Source organism: Talpa occidentalis, unplaced genomic scaffold (assembly GCF_014898055.3).
Source record: "Talpa occidentalis isolate TD23 unplaced genomic scaffold, MPIMG_talOcc4v2.1 talOcc4.3, whole genome shotgun sequence".
Lineage (NCBI taxonomy): Eukaryota > Metazoa > Chordata > Mammalia > Eulipotyphla > Talpidae > Talpa > Talpa occidentalis.
This window is the reverse complement of record NW_023603184.1, coordinates 31,203,026-31,222,772: the sequence shown is the minus strand read 5'-3', so window position 1 is coordinate 31,222,772 and position 19,747 is coordinate 31,203,026.

The following is a 19,747-nucleotide window of genomic DNA, read 5'->3' as shown; positions in this document are numbered from 1 at the left end:
AAGGCAGCTAATGTAGGCCCTGTAAATAGTACATCCGCAGGCTGTAATGGAGGGAGAGAGAGAGAGCAAAAGATGGATTAAGTGCCCACTGTGGGCTTGGGAAAAAAATCCTTTTGATCTCTCCCCACTGCACAATGCCCTATTACCTTGTTGGCTTGCATCAGCCAGAGAGAGGATGTTTCTTATTGTGATTGCTGCAAATTGGCACCTGTTTCCCGGAGAGTAGCTTTCCCCTGAATTAAGTAGAGCACCCGGCTCCATTCTGGGTGATAAGGACCTCCTATTAGTGGATAATGTCAGAGCAGAGCTGCCTCCAGTCTGCCTCGCCTGCCTTGGGGACCCCTGGCTGGCCACACTCTCTGAGCTCAGCTTCCCAGACTGGGGGTGGCTGCCATCTTATCTTTCTTACTCCTACATTTCATTGCTCCTGACAGATCTTTCTGATAGCTGTGATGGGCCCCTTGTGAGACACAGCGCTGACCTTTGAAGTTGTTCTCCTTCCCTAAGGAAGATCATCCGTTTTATTTAATTAATGAATTCATTCAACAAATATTTCATGAGCACCTACTATGGTGCAGGCAGTCAGATGGGTGTTGGGGACCCAGCAGTGATGAGACAAAGCCCCTTCCTTCAATCTTGCAGAGGAAAGTATAGTCATCCATCGCGGGCCCATCCAAGCTCCGAGTCACTGACTTCTTCCTCTCTCTCGACATCTGCATCAGATGGAACCCCAAGTCTCGCTCATCATTATCGTCGGTACCAAGTAGGTCTGTCTCCTTGTCTCTCTTCACCTTGGGCCAGGCACCATCCTCTCTCATTTGATCTCCTACATTAGCTGCCTGTACTAGTTTTCATTTGCTACTATAAAAAATCACCAAAAAAAAAATCTCCACGCAGCTCTCCATAGTGGTTGGACCAGTTTGCACTCCCACCAACAGTGCAGGAGAGTTCCTTTTTCTCCACAACCTCGCCAACATTTGTTGTTGCTAGTTTTTTTAATATGTGCCATTCTCACTGGTGTGAGATGGTATCTCATGGTAGTTTTGATTTGCATTTCCCTGATGACAAGTGATGTTGAATATTTTTTTCATATGCCTGTTGGCCATTTGCATTTCCTCTTCAGAGAAGTTTCTTTTTAGCTCTTTTGCCCATTTTTTGACTGGATTATTTTCTTTGTTTTTGTTGAGTCTCTTCAGCTCTTTGTAGATTTTTGTGATCAATTCCATTCCTAGGTATTTACCCAAAGGACACAGAAACATCAATTCCAAAGAACACCTGCACCCCTATGTTTATAGCAGCACTGTTTACAATAGCTAAGCTTTGGAAACAACCCAAATGCCCAAAAATAGATGACTGGATCAAGAAGATGTGGTCCATATACACCATGGAATATTACTCAGCATTCAAAAAAGATAAACACATGCAATTTGCAGCAACATGGATGGCGCTGGAAGGGATCATGCTCAGCGAAATAAGCCAGAAAGAAAATGAAAAATGCCGGATGGTCTCACTCATAGCAGGAATCTAGAAAACTTAAATAAGGGACCAGGAAAAAGAATAACTATAAGAAAATATCAAAATCAACAAACAACTAAGAACCAGAGACACTCCATGGGGGGTGGGGGGCGAGGAAAGGAGGGATTGGGGTCAAAATAAGGGGGTTGTAATTACATGGGGAATATAAAAATAAAATTTAAATTAAAAAAAATCAAAAACTTGGCAAATTAAAATTTATCTTACAGTTCAAAAGTTGGACACAGACCTTATGGGGCTCCGAAGCTTGTAGAAGTGACTCCAGGATTAATCTGTTTCTCTGCTTTTCCCCAGCTGCTAGAGTCTGCCTGAGTTCCTCAACCCATGGCCTTGGTCTGGGGCCAGCAAGGGCAGATCTAGTCCTTCTCATATAGCATCACTCTGACCTGTTCTGCCTCCTCTTCCACTTAGAAGCCTCCTTGTGATTGATTACCTTGGGCCCATGTAGATCATCCAGAGTAATCTTCTTTTAAGGTTACCTGATTAGTAAACTTAATTGCATCTGCAGCTTCATGTCCCTTTTACTCTATAACCTTCCATGTTCACAGGTACAGGGAGGAGGGTGTGGACACCTTGGAGGGAGTTGCTACGTGATCTCTCCTACCTTCTAACTTCTCTCCCTACCTTTACTCTTCTGTAAATCATTCTCCAAACAGTAGGCAAGGGGATCTTTCAAAAACACAAGTAAGATCATGTCATTTTCCTGTGTAAAACCCTCTCATTTTTAGAGCAAGACCTGAGTTCATCAGTTCATCAAATCCTGCAGGATCCAGCCCTTCCTGCCTCCCAGCCTCCTTACCTGCTCGTCTTCCTCACTACCCTTCCCTCCCCAGGCCCACCCCCCAGCCAGCCTCCTGCCAGAGGTGGTGTGTGAGCACAGGGTCACATGTTTTAGATTACAGCTTAAATGCCTTTTTTTGAAGCAGGCTCGCCTCACCCCTGGCTGAAGTCAATGCACCGGTTATGGTTATTCTCACACAGTGCCCTTCACAGCCCTAATCACTGTCTCTAATTTTTGACTTCACAAGGCCTGTCGCGCTGCACTGTGGGAGCAGTGAGTGTAGGAGCAAAATTCTCGCCCCACTCAGCCTCCTAGATCCAGCCTGGCACACAGTGGGATTCCAGTGAATAATTTTTGCATGGGCAAATAATGATACTCACATCTATTATTGAGTGAGAGTAAGATGCAGAAGAATATGTGTAACTGGTAAGAAAAATTCCTATATGCTTGCATAGCCATATGGATGTTTGTACAACTAGAAAAGTTCATGAAGGACCAGATTTATCTGAGGGATGACATTTGGGTGGCAAGGTATTTGGTGGCAGAGGGTGGGTGACTTCCTCTTTTTCCTGCATACACTCCAGTTGTTCTTTTACGTTGTTGGTATGAGCTTGTATAAAAAATGAAAACTGAATAACATAATTGTCCTCCAATGGAATATGATCAAATGCCATAGAAACTGAACAATGTATTTTTTAAAAAATCATGCTTTCTAAGTGCCTTCCAGAGATGTCCCTCCACCTTGTTCATGTGGCCTGTGTGACTGACCTTGACTGACTGGGCCCTAGGGGGTTCATGACGGGTGGCACTGTCATCAGATCTGAGCACCATGTTCCTCCTATGCCACAGTCCTGGAACTTGTCACCTGAAGAACACAGACTGAGCCCCTGGACCATGTGTGTGTGTGTGTGTGTGTGTGTGTACAGTGTGGTATGTATGATGTGTGTGTGTGTCTACAGGCCTGGTGGTGAGTGGCTCAGCTGGAGTCAGCCTTGTCCTCATCCTCATGTCTTCTTCTTTGCACCCATGTGCAGGGACCCATGTGCTCTGTCCTCTGTCATTTCGCCTTTCTTGGCTTTGTGCTGCTGGGTTTTCCACTGGGGAAGCTCTACCTTGCCATGTTTACTTGTTCAATGTCTGTGCATCTTTCAAGCTCTGGTTCCCCATTCTTTCTGGGCCTTCCTTTCTCCTTCTGCCCCTGGTGGTGTGAAAAATTTCAAGGCAAAACCTGGAAAGCACTACCTTGAAAGTACACCCTGCTTCCAGATCACACTTTAGCACAACTACCTGGGACTTTGGGGAAATGACTTGTGTTCTCTGACCCTCAGTGCCCCATCCATGGTGAAGGTGATGACCCTCACTCATAAAGGGAGGGAATCCTTCAAATGGGGTGACCTATCTAACAGTCCTTGCTCAGAGACAAGTTCTCTGTAGGATTCAGTAAATGACAGTCCTAAGGACCATGTGGCTTTGTGATGTATCAGGGCAGGCAGGCTTAGAGGGTCCAGGGGAGCTTTTATGAGAAAGCAATGTCTATGCTGAGTTTTAAAGGCGAGGAGATGGCCCCGCTGGTGGGTGGCACACGGGCATCAACCATGCACACTGAATGTCCAATAAAGAGGAATCATGGGGGAGAGAATGTGGCCGATGGCCCAGAGGACCAGAGTCCTGGGCGTCAGGCCAGTTCTCTGCTGGAGGGATGTGGGACTCAGCCTTCGCACTACTTCAGTCCAAGCAGTTTGGGGTTTGGCGTGAGCACACAATAGTGCCTGAAGAGGTGGCTACGATTTTCCCCTTGAGTTCTCAGATGTCTTGAAATTGGTCTGAATAATTTTTTCCCCTGAAATTGTTCAAAATGTTCTGTTTCTGGCCTCAGGGCTTGGGTTTCCTGGTGCCTCATGGGAAGGGTCCCAGAGCAAACTTGGAGGTCTTGGGGAGCTTAGTGAGTCAGGGCACCCCCATTCACACACCCTGCTTCACTGCCAAGCCAGCACCCCGGGGCCTGGAGGGAGGCAGCTGGAAGGCACTAATGGGCAGAGCACTGGGCCCTGCTGCCCGGGCTGTGGCCAGTGCCTGTGGGCAGGCTGGGCTGCAGGCCCAGGGAGGGCCAGCAGGAGCTGCCGGGAGTCGGGCCAGCTGAAGCCTGATACCTGGCTCCTGGCTCAGTGGGGAGCTGCCCAAGAGGGTGGGCTGGAGGCGTGGGACTTCTCCCGAGGCCCAGCCTGGGGGCGGGTCTGTACTTCTGTTTGTGTTGGCTCTGGCCCAATCAATATGAGGAGCTGCTGATAGAATCTCAGGGCCCAGCTGGCCTTCAGGGAAACAGAAATGATGCTTCACCAGCATGGGTGGGTGCACATGCACGCGCGCGCGCACGCACACATACACACACAGAATTTACCCATTAGTTTCCTTCCCAAACGTGTTTTGAAACAGAAGCTCACATGTGTATCTTCCAGTGATGGAGAAGGCATTAAGGAAAGTGGCGGTGGACGTCCAGGGCCAAGGTGGCAGGGATACTCTTGGACTGTGACCTCTGAGGGAGAAGCCAGAGGTGTAGGTGCTAGAACCCAAGCCAAGATGGTTTGCAAGGGGTGGGGGGATCTCTGATCATAAAAAACACCCTTTCACACTCCCCTGAGCTCTGTGAGTCCTAACTCAGGACTCTCTCTCTAATCCCCATGGTAGCCGGGCCCCAACAACAGGGGCACCATTCACACCGAATTCCTTGGCAATCATGGCACCTGGCGTTCAGGCGATTTTCTCATGGAACGAGCTATGAATATACCCCCTGGGGGATGTGCAACAAGCTGGCACTGAGAGCACCTCAGGCCCAGGAATTGTTGCTGTGGAGAAAGGACGCTCGCTTACCCTGGGCCGCCTGAGCCCAGGGCTTTCTGTGCCATCCTGCAGAGGCAGCTCAGGAATCCACTTTATTGTTGCTTGAGCAGTGGGCAGGGCGGGTGAGGAGAGGAATCTTCTCTGTCAGCTCAATTCTCTGGGGGTGACATGTCCAATGGTGACTTGCCAGTCACTGTCTCTTCTGGAGAGCCTCCTGCCTTCTGTTCCTCTTGGACCAAACACACACAAGTCTCTGATTCGGGCTTGGTTTCTGCCTTGTGAACAGAGAATCCAGCTCTGGCTGGCTTGGGTGGAATGGGAATTTATTAAAAGTGTACGGGGAAATGCACAGAATCTTGGGAAGGTCCCAACTCCTGGCCTGGAGGCCCCATCACCTAGAACAACACCCAGAATCACTTTGCAGGACTGGCTGGTGGAGGGAGGGCACCAGGGAGGTCCTGCAGGGTGCTGACACTGCAGGGGACACCACATGACTGCCAAGATCCCTACCGGATGTCCCAGAAACTTAGCCCCGCTCTTCTAGAATGTGGGTGTGGTGGTTGCTGCACCCTCACTGGAATGGGCTCCAGGCAGCGTGTTGACTTTGTTGCATCACTTCCTTTGATTCAAAGTTTGTTGTGGGTGAGTCAGGTCAATGGAGTGGGGTCATGGGTTTTAGCTTTGGCTACAAGGAAGGAGACTAGGAGAGCCAGGTCTGGCTTCCAGAGAAAAAAATGGGCTCTGCCCACAAACAGGACTCAGAGTGAGAGAATTCCCCAAACACACAGGGGGTGTGCAAAGGTGGCAAGTGGCCAATGCAGGGGTGTGCACAGCCCATCTCAAAGAGCAGCATGGAGGTTTTTCTCTTTCTTTTTTGTCTTCTTGGAGCAGAGAGGTAAGCCCTGCATCCACAGATGCCTCAACTTCCCTTTATGTCCACACAAATCCTCTCCCAAGGTCTACAGTCAAGTGTCCTCACCTTTTTTACTCTGGAAGCCATGTTTGTCCCCAGGGAAGGTGTTCAGCCCCATCCCCTCAGTGCTAGTCTTTCCCTTTTCTGTTTGAGAACTTCCCAGATTGAAGCAGATGGAAGCAGGCTCTCCTCTGCTCCATCCATCCCATCCTGCAGCTCCAGGATGCCCTGGGCTCTGGCCAGTGAGCAAGGGCAGAGCTCTGCAGGTGACCCCCCTGGAAGGCAAGTTCTACAGGCACACAGGTCCAGGCAAGCACTCATGTCCCCCCAAGAAAACACAGTCTGGTCTCACCTGGAGAAAGGCTATTAGCCCCATTAGCTAAACTCTGACCCACCTGCTGTGTGGTGCCCTGTGCCTAGGATGGACTTCCCTTGACTGAGAAAGTGTTGTGTTGGGGGCACATCTGGGCTAGAACTGAACACATGGGAACACCACCCCTCGCCCCACTACTGACATGTCCTTTCCCTGCAGTTTATAATACCCCTACCCCACCACACAAGGGACTTTAAAAAAATATACATTTATTTTTAATTTCTGAAGAGAAATGTTCTTACTGCTTTTTATTATAAAATAAAGCATATTCTATGAAAAAATCAAGCAGTATATGTATCTATAAATTAGAAAATGAATCTTTATATATGGAACCCCACTTAGATAACCATCACGAAAAGTTTCTTTTAAAATCTACAGCTGTGCAAGGAATTATATATACGTATAAGAATGCAGAGAGTATGGGGATGGCCTGTGGGGATAATCTTCGTTGACTTCAATGGTATTTCTGAATCTCAGGGAGCCTCCTTACTGTGTCCTGTTTCAGGAAGTGGACCTTTCCTTGCAAACTCAGAGTCCTGGCCTCGCTGGCTTTTCTGAGTCACTCTCCTGCCCCTTCCCATGCAGCTCTGTGAGGAGGGACTTTTTCAGACTCAGTTTACCACTAGGGACAGAGCAACCTGTCTTGCAGGGAAACTGTTATAGGGCAGCCCCGATACAAAACAGGGTGCCTGACCATGGGTCCTCACCCGTGTGCTTGAAAGGACTTATCAATGCTCTAACAAAACTGTCTGCTGCCCATGGAGGTGTGCAAGCAGGTCAGCTACCTGGAAGTGGCACGGTCACCCTGCCCAGGCTGTGGCCCTCCGTCTTCATGGGTTCAAGGGTAGGTGGGGTGAGGGGAAGGGCGTATCTCACCACCTTGGAGTCTGAGGTGGATCTTCATGGTTTCTCACTTGTTTTACGAGGCTCTGCAGTCCCCTCCCTCACCTCTAATTTCCCTTTCCAGGTCTTACTCAACAGGGTTCCCTCCCCACTGTCCATCTCTCTCCCTCTCTCCTCAGTTCCCAGAAGTCAGACCCAGGCCGCCAGCTGCAGCCTGTCCAGGTTTCCTATCGGATTATGAAGCTTAACATTTTTGTGAAGGAAGAAGAAAGCCTTCCCTCTGGGAAGCGATAAGAACATTCCACCCTCCTCTGGCTCCAGGGAGCCTGGGAAACAATCACCAAAGGGAGAGAGACTCCCCAAGGACAGGCTCCACTCAGGCACCCTTGGGCAGGGCCGCCCTCTGCTGGATCTCTCCTCCCTTCCTCTCCTGCCCCCTCTACTGGGGGCCTGGTTTTGCCTGTGGTCAGCTGAGGAGACCCTGGGGTGGTGGGCCTGGTGCAGAAGATAGATCTCAGGTCCCAGGGATTCGCCCTCTGTGGTGTGGACTCCTTCCCAGTCTGGGACTGTCACTGGGAACCTGGGGAAGCAGCTCTCCTGGAAGCAGTTTGCACAATTAGGAAGTAGGAGCTTCCCTCAGAGCACTTAGAAGAGACAGCGATGCTGGGGATGAATTAGCAGTGGGGTTACCCCACAGATGGGGATGATCTCGAGCACATAATGTGAGCTAAGAAATGGAGTCTGTCACTTGATGAGCAGGAGGTCTGAGCAGAGCTCCTGTGGTTGGCAGCAATAAGAATCTTGCTCAGTCAATGCTCCCTCTGCCCACCACAACCTCCCTTTATCCTGCTGTCTCTCTTCCCCTACTTCTTTTCAACAACAGCCACTGAAACCTACTGGATGCCTGATGTGCCTCTTCTTCATTTTTTTTTCAAGGAGGAGGACACAACCGTGCCTCAGAGCCATTGCATTTCTCTGCCTTCCATTCACTTCCCATCAGAATCACAGCCCCCACTTACTTGAGGTCACTTCACCCCATCAGTGAGGCCTCTCGTGCCTCCCTACTCCAAAGGGCAAACCACTTACTCCACGGTTCCTGTCTCCCTGCTTTTAGCACTGACTACTAGGTAACGTAGTATGTGTTGTATTGATTGCATTTCCTGTCAGTCTCCTCCCAGGAAAACATAAGTTCCCCGAGGGCAGGAACTGGAGCAAGCTTGGGGCAGAGCACACTGCATGCTCAGGGGCATGGCAGGAGCCAAGTGACACTGTGCTGGAAACACAGAGGTGTGGCCTGGGGGGTAGGTTTTACAGAGAATCTACTGAAGGAACTATTAATAAAATGTCCTGCATAAGGAAAACTAATGAGTGAAGCACCCCAGAGCTAGCAACAGTGGAGTGCTTGTTAGCCCCAAGGAGGGGGCAGTTAGAAGAAAGTTGTTGGTCATCACCAAACTGTGGCTCAGATGGCAAGAGTCTCCCTCTGCTCTTGCCCTTTGTTCTCCTAAAGCTGAAGGTCAAGGGCACCTGATTGATGCAGTCCTCTGAGGTCAGGACCTGGGACGAGGAGCCTGGATCTGGAGGAACAGCTGAGAAAATCATGCACAATAAATTTCTGTCAAATAAATGAACATTTGTTCACTTAAGAAACCTATACATTTGTGGGGAAGAAACACATTCATTTTGATTTGTATTCATTCATTTATTCCTTCATTCACAGTCTTTCATTCATATAAGATGTATTTGTTGAGGCCTGGACGGTCACCAGGACTCCACACCTGGGAGGGGCTTGCTGGAAAGATGACTTGGGGGGCAGATTTCAGGACCTGGAACCTCTGGAGCCTCACACACCTGGCCTATCTGTGCTATGGGAGTGGCTATGGAGCACACCTGGGGGCGCATTGGGCCTGATGCAGGGTGGGGCAGGCAACAAACCCTTTGGGTTCTTTGGGAGACCTGTTAAGTCAGGTCAGATTGGGTGGAGATACTGGGTGTGGGGAGGCATCATTTGTCATTTGTTTTTCTAAACAAACCCTGGGGATTTGAAGCTTAATGATGAGGAAGGCCCAGGAAAGGCAGCCTGCAGGCCCTGGAATCCTGGAATCCTGGAATCCTGATGCAAGGGAGCACTCACTGTGCCAAGGTTCTAGTACTTGACCTCAGTTAATCTGTGTCATGGCCCTATGAAATCCAAATTACTATGCCCACTTTATTGTTGAGGAAACTGGAGCACGGAGAGGTTAAGTAACTTGTCCAAGATACCGCAACAATTAAGTGGGAGCTGACATTTGAACCCAGGCAATTTGTGTCCAGAGCCGAAGCTGCCAGCATTTGGCAGAGACCTAAGATGGAAAGCCTATAATGTGGGATGAGGCTGGGGAGGGATAGACAAGGTGGTCCTCTGGAGGAAATCAAGGAAGACTCTTGGTAATTCCCCTGTCCAGGTGAGAAAGGGACCCTCTGCCGGAGTAGTCCTGGAGGGAGGGGACTTTGAGTACCCTGTGGACTTCAGGTCGGATGTCCCTTCTGGCCAGATAAGATAGGGCTCTGCAGACTCTCAGGCTCTGGAAGCTAGCCCTCACCTTCACCCCCTTCTGCCACCATCTTGCTTATACTTGTCTTTCTGCAGCAGCATCTCCCTGGATTCCCAAGTTCCTCTCTCTCCCTAGCTCCATTCACTCTCCATGAGGTATCTTTCCAGAACATTCCAGAAGTTACCATGCTATGGCTACTTCTCCTGACCTTTCAGTGGCTCCTTTGACCCCAGCATAAAAAGCCCAACCTTCCCTCTGTCACATGGTGGCCCTGCCTAATCTTTCCTGTCTGTGTGCTAGATCTTGATTGCTGGAGTTGAAAGACTGAATAAAGTTCATTTCCTATCTGGAATGGGAACTATCTGTAAAGAAACAAACGAGACTTAGTGCCTGCTCATGGAGACTTTGGGGAATAGCAAAGGTGATATTCATTTGGTGCTTCCTTTATACCAGACATCATTTTAATTGCTTTCTATGCATTATCTCTTTCAATCCTCACAACCACCCAGGAGATGGGTACTATTGCCATCACTCCATTTTACAGAAAAAACTGAGTCACAGGAAGGTTATCTATTTGCTTGAGGTCACATAGCTGGCCAGGCCAGTTTCTGACCAGGCATTCTGGCTCCTGATTCCTTACACTTGGTCTCTGGGTCATCTTAAGAGTCTCTTGAAAGACAGGCTTCCTGGGCGTGGGTTTGCAGCTGAATGACAGGTGTCAGGAGCCATCCTTGGAACCAGTCGTTGCCTGTCCTGTGAGGTACAGCATAGGTATAGATGCTTTCTCTTGGGCGGTGGTGACACTGCCAGCTGAATTATCTGGGGTGGGAAGAAAGGCTGGGAAGCCCACGCGGCAAGCTAGGGAAGAGAGTTGTTTTGGTTTAAAAGATTGACATTTTAATAAACTGCTCTTAATTAACAGCACTTTGAAATTCTGAGTGGCGTGCTCTCCATCTCAAAACACACGGGCGGGTGGCTTCTTAGAGAACGCGATGCTTGTGGGTGATCTCCCTTTTTGAAACAAACCCAGACCCTCCAGTCACAATTTATTTTTCATTCCAAAAATGATCTTTACTGCAAATGCTGCTTTGGTTCGAGCGAATTAGAAATCCTTATTACACAGGCAGACACTTCAAACAGTGCCCGGCTCGCCGCGCCGGCTGCGGCATCAAAGCCTGGGCTGGAATCTCTGATTACCACCCAGGCTGTGGGCCGCCCGGGAGCAGGCGGCATCTGAAGCAGGGCCCTGGCGCTGGGACCAGCGGGCTTGGGAGCCTAGAAGCTGGGCCGGTTGCCTCCCTGCCGCAAGGACTTGGTGAGAGATGCTGTGGGCAGAACAGAAGGAATTGGCACAGTTGACCTTGACTGAGCACCTACTATGTCTCAGACATAAACTAAGAATTTTTTCATGCATTATTTAAATTTTCCAACAGTCACCACCTGCTATAGTGACCGTAGTTGTTATGAGGGTTCATGAAAGCTCTATAAACAAAATCCCTCTTTTACTGCCTTCCTTGGGATCAGTTGAGAATGAAGACAAAGGGGCAAGGCAAATAGGAGCCCAAATATGCTTTTACTGCTAGGACTACTGATACTGGAGAAGGCAGCATGCGTCCCCAGGCAAGCTGGCGCTCTAGTTTTGCAGCCTACGGTTATCTGGCTCCCTCCCCAGACACACGTGCACTGTACCCAGACGGCTCCCTCAGGTGGGAATACAACTCTCTAAATTGCTAGGAAGAGAAGGAAAAATTCATCCTCTCTGTGTGAGACTGGCTTCCTAGGTTAGGAGAGGAGCTGACAGGGGCATGGCCATATTAGGCCTACCACACCCACCCACCCCCTACCATTTTTTGAGGTCAAATATGGCAGAGTGGGCAGTGCAGGCAGAGAGAGGCCAGTCTCTGTGGGTCTGTGGGTCCCTCCACACATGAGGACACATCCCACCTGCCCCACTTTCTCCCTGGCCATTCCTATTATTTCCTTTGTCCTACAGGTGGGGAGGAGAGGCTGAGTTTCATGGCTAGCCAGTCCGTAAGAGGTGAAGTTGGCATTTGCAATGCATTGTCTGATTCTGTCTTCTCCTCTAAGCCTCGAATTCCTCAATTGCTATTCTCAATCATTTAGTGTCCTTTGGGGTTGGGTGGATCCAGTTCAGGGCAGGCATCAGGCAATGTCTTTGAAGTGAACAAAGTAGATTCATCCTTCCACTTAACAGCATTTTCATCAACTGTAGGTAGCTGCTGTTCTTTCTGTTGATGGCATTAAGCTGTGAGAGTGGGTAGATGGTACCCCCTCCCCCAAAAAGATTTGTCCATGTCCTAATGTCTAGAATCTGGGCAGGTGATGTTATGTGAATAAAAGGTCTTTGAGGATGTCAATAGGAGCTTAAGATGGGATCACCCTGGATTTCATGGGTGGACCCTAAGTCCAACTGTTACATGAGATAGAGAAGAGAGACCAGGAAAAAATGGAAGCAGCTCTAACTCTTGAATCTCTTGGTGTTCAGAAAGAAAGATGGATGGATAGAGAATTGCCACCTGTTTTGGGTGGGAGGTGATTCAGGAGCCACTGGCCCTCTCACCAGCCTTCTTCCTAAGGAACCCCTCAATTGCTGCCAGTGCAGCATTGGACCCCCTTCCTGGGATACCTCGGCTGGAAGTGCTTCCCCATATGACCTCCACATCTGATCTATGAGATGTCTCTTTTCACTCATTTCACACAGAGACAGGAAGCTTGGCCACTCTCCAGAGTCACCTCTGTGGTAAGTGCTGAGGCAGGTATATGTGAGATGAAAGAACATCAGCTCTCTGCCCTGGCGGTGAGCAGAGCGAATGTAACCCACAAGTGAGGACATGTGACCCCACTGTGCTAGAAGCCTCACGGTTGCTGATTCTGATTCTCACGGTTGCACTGTCATAACCTACCAAGGGCTTAGCTGTGGTTCCTGAAAGACCAGGGGTTTATGTGAAGTGGTGTGACCCTTTCTCTAGACCTCCACAGATACCTGTACTTTGGGTAGGTTTGTTTTTTTTTTTTTTTTTTTTTTTTTGAATTATACTTCCTGAGCTTTCGGTCCTGGGTCTGTCTGTCAGCATGGATTCTGCCTAGTGTGAGACATCTATCTGAAACCTTCTGTTTCTTTTGTGGTAACCTAGGCTGCAAAACCTATAATCCATTTTTAAATACAAATGCTATTAGGGGCATTGGGAGATAAGCATTGCACTTGAGTCTGAATTCCGGTTGGTCACTCACCCCACCTTCCAGCTGGGCTGTTTGGGGTAGCCTCACACAAGGAAAGGGACCAAGCTGTGAGCTGGACAAGGCGCGGCCATCACAACGGGTCCTCTTCCTCCAGCCCCTTCTTCCAGTAAGCTCAAGTCTGAACCATCAGCCAGGTGTCCCGTCTGAAGTGGTAGTTGCACTGTGACACAGTTTAGCACAACAGGGGACTCCACAAACTTATCCCCCTGCGATGAGATCAGTAGCTTGTAGAGAATGTAAATCAACACCCTGCCTCCTTCATCAAGAAAGAAGTGGTGGGAAAGAAGTCCGTTGAACTCAACAGTGTACTTGGTGATGTCGTCGCTTTGCAACGTGACCCACAGCTCCTGATCTTATTGGACACCACCACAAACCTGTGCACAGGCTGGCAGTGGTTCATGCACCAAGTGTTAGCAGCACTGCTGTAGCTCTTGTACGAGGTACAGAGAGGAAAGTGTCAGGACCTCCCCAAAAGAGGGCCAGTCCCATAATATGCCTGCCTTGAAATCACAGTACAGCAGAGAGAGAGGACCCGGTGGGTGTCAGTTCCCTCCACACACTGCGCTTGCTAGCTGGGAAACAATGCCCATCCAGCAATTAGGGCATTTCCTCCTGGCAACAAGGATGAGGGAAAGGTTAATCACAGAGATGAAGACTGAGTGACGCCCTCCTTTTCCTTTAGAGTTTTTTCCAAGCAGGCTGTAAAACCTTGACAACAACAAGGGAATGAATTCTGGCAATTATGCTGTAACTTTTATATGTTCTTGAAAATTTGACAGTTCTTGATACATATAATAGTGGAAGGCCCATAGGCATCTTTCAGCCTTCCTGGAAAATGAGAGGTTTTGTTTCAGGGTGCTGGGGTTTTGGAACTGGCAAGATCCCAGGACAGACTGATGTGAGCACATCTAGACCAGCTCTGTCACTGTCAGATCTTACTATTAACTGACAGGAGGGGGCTAACTCTCCTCGGTGGGTTCCCCCTACCTCCAGCCAGAGTGGGATGGAGGTTTTCACTGAAGGGGCTGGGGTGTCTGGACTTGTGTCCTGAGAACACAAGGGATGCTCTGGGATCTTTGGGCTCCTGGTAGCAGGAAGGTATATGGCAGGACAGGCCATTCGTGGGAGATGGGGAGGAAAAAGAAGGAGTGTCCTGGGGTTGCCTTGAGCTCTCACCTGTTTGCACTTGAGCTGGTCTTGAAAAAGTGCCAGGGGAAGCCAAGTTGCCAGTCAGCTGAGGAATGAGCGTGAGTTCTCAGTGAAGATCAGAGGGGGCTGGTGGAGTCTGGGCTCTGCCTGGGAGCACTTGGCTGTCCAAGGACACTTGTCCCTCAGGTGCCTCTTTTGTGATGGGCTCTGCAGAGGACATAAGGCTGAGTCAAGCACACCCTGCCTAAAGCAGTGCTGGTGATTGCCGGTACTGAGTGTTCACCAAGGGCAGTGCTTGTGCCCAGGGCTTGACGGGCTTTATCTTGGTCTGCCTCAGATACCTCTGGTAGTTTAAAAATTCGTGACCTTGGCATGCCTGAAGTCACCCAGCTAGTGATGGTGGAACTGGGACTTGAAATCTACAATCAGATTCTAAAAAACTGTGTTGACCTTTGCTGCCCATTTGCATCACCTAGAGAGATTTGCAATGTCCCCATGTCTAGAGTCCTCCCCAAGCCAGCTAAACAGAATCCCTGAGTGTGAGGAGTAGCCTCAGTGTTTAAAAACCTCACCCAAAATCTTTGTGTGCTTAGCTAGGGTTGAGAACCTTATCCACAGAGCCTATGGGTTTGACCACTGCGCTACACTGCCCCAGCCCTTCTGATGGCCACCACAGCCACTAACACAATGTATTGTCATGATTTCTGAGCATTTGAAGAATTCATTGAAGATCAGGGTATAAATGCATTTCCAAAAACCCATCTTCTTATTTCTTCCCACCTTCCCAGTCCACTCTAGAAATGCCAGTGTCTCCCAGGGCTATGCACTGTGCTGCTTCCCTCCTCTGGACCTTTGTGCCCACAGTTTCTTGTGCCTGGAAAGGTCATCCCTCCATCCCTTTTCATGTGTCTTGTGAACGTGTTCATATTTAAACTTCAAGCACTGCTCCTGCAGCTAGCCGTGATGAGCCCTCCCTTCCTCCGCTCCTTGCACACCATTACAGAAGTCTAGGGCTAGGGCTGTGCTGGTGACCCTGCCACTGCAATTGTTCATGTATCCACTTCCCCGCTACACTGGGAACGCCTTCAGCCAAGTGCCTGGCACATGCTGGTGCTTCCATGGTTGTCAGATTGAATTTCTCTCCACTGTCAGGTGTCCTGGAATAGCAGAATTTTAGGAAACACACCTAACCTCCAGTTGTAATTCTTTTCCCCCTACATCTTTCAAACTCTCCTGTATTCTCCATTATCTTCACTGTCTTACATCAGTTGTCTCAGAAGTTCCCTTCTAAAAGACAAAAGGACACCTGTGATTTTGATACCTATAACTTCCTGGCAGCTGTTCCAAACTGAGAGCAGCTCAACCTGTCAGATTAGCTGGGTCAATCCAGGAGAAAAAGATGCAGATCTGGGAAGTTTGGATACAGATGAGAGAGCAGGGAGGGAGGGGACCAGGCCCAGGGGCACAGTGTTTTTGTGAGGGGTCTGGTGCACATGAGTGTGTTACACTGCCTGGGGGTACAGCAAGGGTGGGACTTGGGGTTGCCAAATGAGCTGTGTGTGCATCAAGGAAGTAGAGAGGCTGTAGGGGAAGACAAGAGCCCTCAGATGGTGGGGTGGGGAGGTTCGGGGAGAGGGAACCGTCTTTGGGATGGCCAAGGCTTAGCTGGGCTTCAGCATGGAACATGTGTACATGCTCGCGTGTGCAAGTGTGAGCTACCAATTCTCCCCCATGACTGTGGGCAGACCCAGGATCCCAGGGCCAGCCAAAGAGGGGATTACTTTCTGGTTTAGTAGATTAAATGCTGAGGTTTCTGTGAATTAAACCCCAAAGCAGCTTTGGAATGCTTTCACTATCTCCACTGAGAAAATGAGATCTTTTTCATCTGGTTACACAGGGATAATAATACCCAGATCCCTGGGTTGCAGTGAGGATTAAATGAGATCCCATACGTCAAAGGTCCTGTATGGCCTGTGCCTGGGACAGAGTTGGCCCCAGTAAATGGCTGTTCTCAAGTGAATGGTGACTGGGGAGCTGGTCAGGGGCAGCCCTGAAACGAGAGTTCTATTCCTTACTGACAGCAGCCAGGGCCCTTCCCTGCTGTCATTTAGTCTTTGAACTTTCAGTCCTGCGGCAGCTCAGTTTCAGGGTCAAATGTAGGTGCCAGAACTGAAGCAAGTTCCTTTATCGCTTTGAACCTCAGTTGCCTCATAACAATAGAAATTATTTTATAGAGCTACTGAAGGACTTAATGATCTCCCCTCCCCATACTCAGCTATCAGCCTCCACCCTTGACCTCTCCCAGATGTTCTCCAAGGAGTGGCCAGATTATCCATTTCAAACTAAAGAATGCCCCCTCACCCCCAACCTGAGCACACCACTAAGGCTACTTAGAATACAATCTGAAGTCGTCATATGTACTGGCAGACCCAATGTGGTCTACCCTCTGTTACCTCTCCTGTCCAGCAAGAGTCCCTTATTTATTTTGTCAGCAGCCAGCTTCCTTGCTACTGGTAAACTCCTGCCTCAGGGACTTTTTGCTTGATATTCCCTCTGCCAGAATGTATTTCCCCCAAATAAGGGCATAGCTTGTCTCTGCATTTAATTAACCTCCACTCTAAGCTCTGCCACCTCCTCCTAGAGACCACCCTGATTTCCCTCTCTAAGGCTCTCTCAACCCTGCTGTATTCCCTAACGCCTTTTTCTGCATGAAAATGAACAGCAGCTGACACTGTCTTACATATTTGTCTGATGTTGGCTTCCTGACCAGGATGTAGACTTCTGGAGAGCAGGGATTTTATTTGGCTCACTGCTATACCCCAAGCAACTAAATAAATCTTGGCTCAATAACTATTTGGTGAAGGAATAAATGAATGAGTTAGTGCCTCTAAAGCATCATTCCTGCTGTGTGGTGAACACAAATGGATTATTGGAGAAGGAGTAAAATGAACCTACAGGCATGGGATACAGTTTAGCCAGGTTGTCACTGTGCAACCTCAAGCAACTCACTTGCCCTCTCTGGATGCCTGGGAAAGCAGTGAGCAGAAGGGAGACCAGCTCCTGCTTTGGCTGAAAGAGATCAGGGGTCAGGGGAGGGTCAAGTTGATAAGGAGACAGCTTGCCAAGTGAAAGAAGCCCCAGGAATATAAAGAGAGGCCCGTTTTCTCTGAAGAAAGCCAGTGTCTCTAGTTTCTCAATACACTGCCAGCTGGGCTGTGTCAGGTGGTCGTAAGGAAAAAAAATCCCTTTGAATGAAATAGTGATATTTTACGGAGGCCACTTGGTTTTGCTTTCAAATAATTTCTTCAGGGCTCCCAAGTGCCTCCTCTTTCTTACTCATTAGCAGTCTACAGAACTTAAAGGGAGTCTCTAATTAGGGAGAACTTGTGTATCATTTACTAGGGAAAAAATCAGAAGGGAGGGGGCTGCCTTCTGGGCCAGAGAGAACCTTCTGTGTCTACATGAAGGCCCTTTGGCTCCAGGTCTTTGACTTGAGCTCAGGAGCAAAAACTAAAGCCACAGGTCAGGAGGATGAATCTGCTGTTTGGACTAGGCAATCAGTTTTTGAAATATAAATTCTGTAAAAGTACACAGGTCTGGGGCATCTGGGGTGCCTGGGGATGGGTCTGACTCTTGCTTGTCAAAGAAGTACAATTATTGACTCTGCTGTTAATGAGGAATGTAGAGTTTACAGGCTCAGGGCAAAGGAAGAGCAGCAGGGAGAGTCTGAACTGACAGAAGATTCCAGAGACTACTCTGCCATACTCTAACTATGAGGCCCCGTCTACTCCTAGCCCCTTTGGAAATCTGTGAAGGTGGAAAAATGCTAGGCTCTTATGCTAGTATTAGTTCAGTATGTGTCAACAGTGGAGGGAAGTTGTTTAGATTACTGATGTCTTGGGTCATATCAATGTGGGTAGAGTGAAGGACGTGATAGTCTTAGTAATTGATCAACTCCAGTGAAACCAGGGTGTTTGGATGTTGTTCTCATAACTGATTGGGACATTTGGGTAATCTATTTACATAAAATGCTTGGTATGTAGCACATATGCAATACAGTAACAATTATGATTATGCTTATTCTGAGAGAAAATGAGGCATCCTCAGACGTGCTTAAGAAATGGGATTCTGGAAGGGACTCCTGCCTGGGAAGTCAATGTGCTAAATGGCCTTAGAACTTTGAGCGATGGCACAAGGCAGTGACATGGAGGTGAATCCTGCTCTAAATACAGCAGCTTTTCCAGGCTGTGCTGCTTCCTCCCCTTGCCACTTAGCCTCAATGCTTGTGTGTGATACTTGTCCTGTGAATGAGGAAGTGAGGGCTATTCTTAGATGTGGCCTCTAAAGCCTTCCTAGGGTCCTCTTTACTGTGTTGGTCCAGGATGTGAGAAGCAATGGCTCAGAAGGCATTTGGGGATGATGAGGATGATGCTAACCCAGAACTTGAACATGTAGGGGCTGCAGACTCTAATCCCAGAAGCAAAAGACTCTGGTGCTTAGCCTCTCCTGTGTCTCCTTTGGTCTGGTCTGGATCACCATCCCAGGGCCATTGGGACCCTGGAAGGGAGATATGCTCCTGGGTCCTAGCTATACCCATCAGCTTTAGTGTGAGCCAGAAGAGTCCTGAGCTGTGGTTTCAGTCAATACAGGACAGGAATGTAATGGGTCAGGTGGAATGTCTAAGGCCCCTAAGTGATAACTGTCTCTTTGTACTTCCCCACCCCCAGAGAATTCCCCATAGGATTGGAGTCTCCTGCCCCCAGGAAATCATGTTCTGGTTTGGCTTCATCTGTGTCCTTCCCACATGGTTTGTGTTCAAGTACTGGTGGCCAGTGATGGAAGATGCTGTGGGAAGGGAACAATGTTTTAGGTACCTATTATCTCATCAACTGATGAAATAGACATTTTCAATCTATTTGATGATGCACAAAATATACCCCAGAAGGGTTAAGCACCTGCCCAAGGTCATACGGGTGGTGAGTAGTAAAACTCACGTCTTTGGGAGTTCCAATTCTGTTCTCCCTCCACCAAGACTTATTTCGTTCCTGAAGGAGACTCCTGGCGGGGAGAGGGAGACCAGTCAGGCATCTGTCCTGAGGTTTTGCTTTTGAGAAATAGGATAAGAGAGGCCCCTTGAAAATTGGAATTGAGGTGTTTGAGGGAGGCGTCAGAGACTTTTCCGATCCACTCTTCCTTAATTAAATGCTGATATGGAAATCAGAGGCTGGCTGCCTTTGAAAGGGGGCCTTAGGGGATCAGCTGTGGGAAGACCTTTGGGGAGCCATGACTGCCTCCTATCATCAGCTGAGTCTGAGGAGCAGGGAGAAGCCACAGCCCCACCTCACTGCGGCACAAGCGCACAGGCCAGGTCCAGGCAAGACACTGTCACAGGTTCTCCACTGACTTTCTCTGCCTTAGACAGCTCACTCACATCACCTTCAGGGGTGTGTCTGGCTTGTATGTTCTATACCAAGGCTTTCCACACTTGAGAGGGCCTGGGAGTCATTTGGGGGACTTTCTGC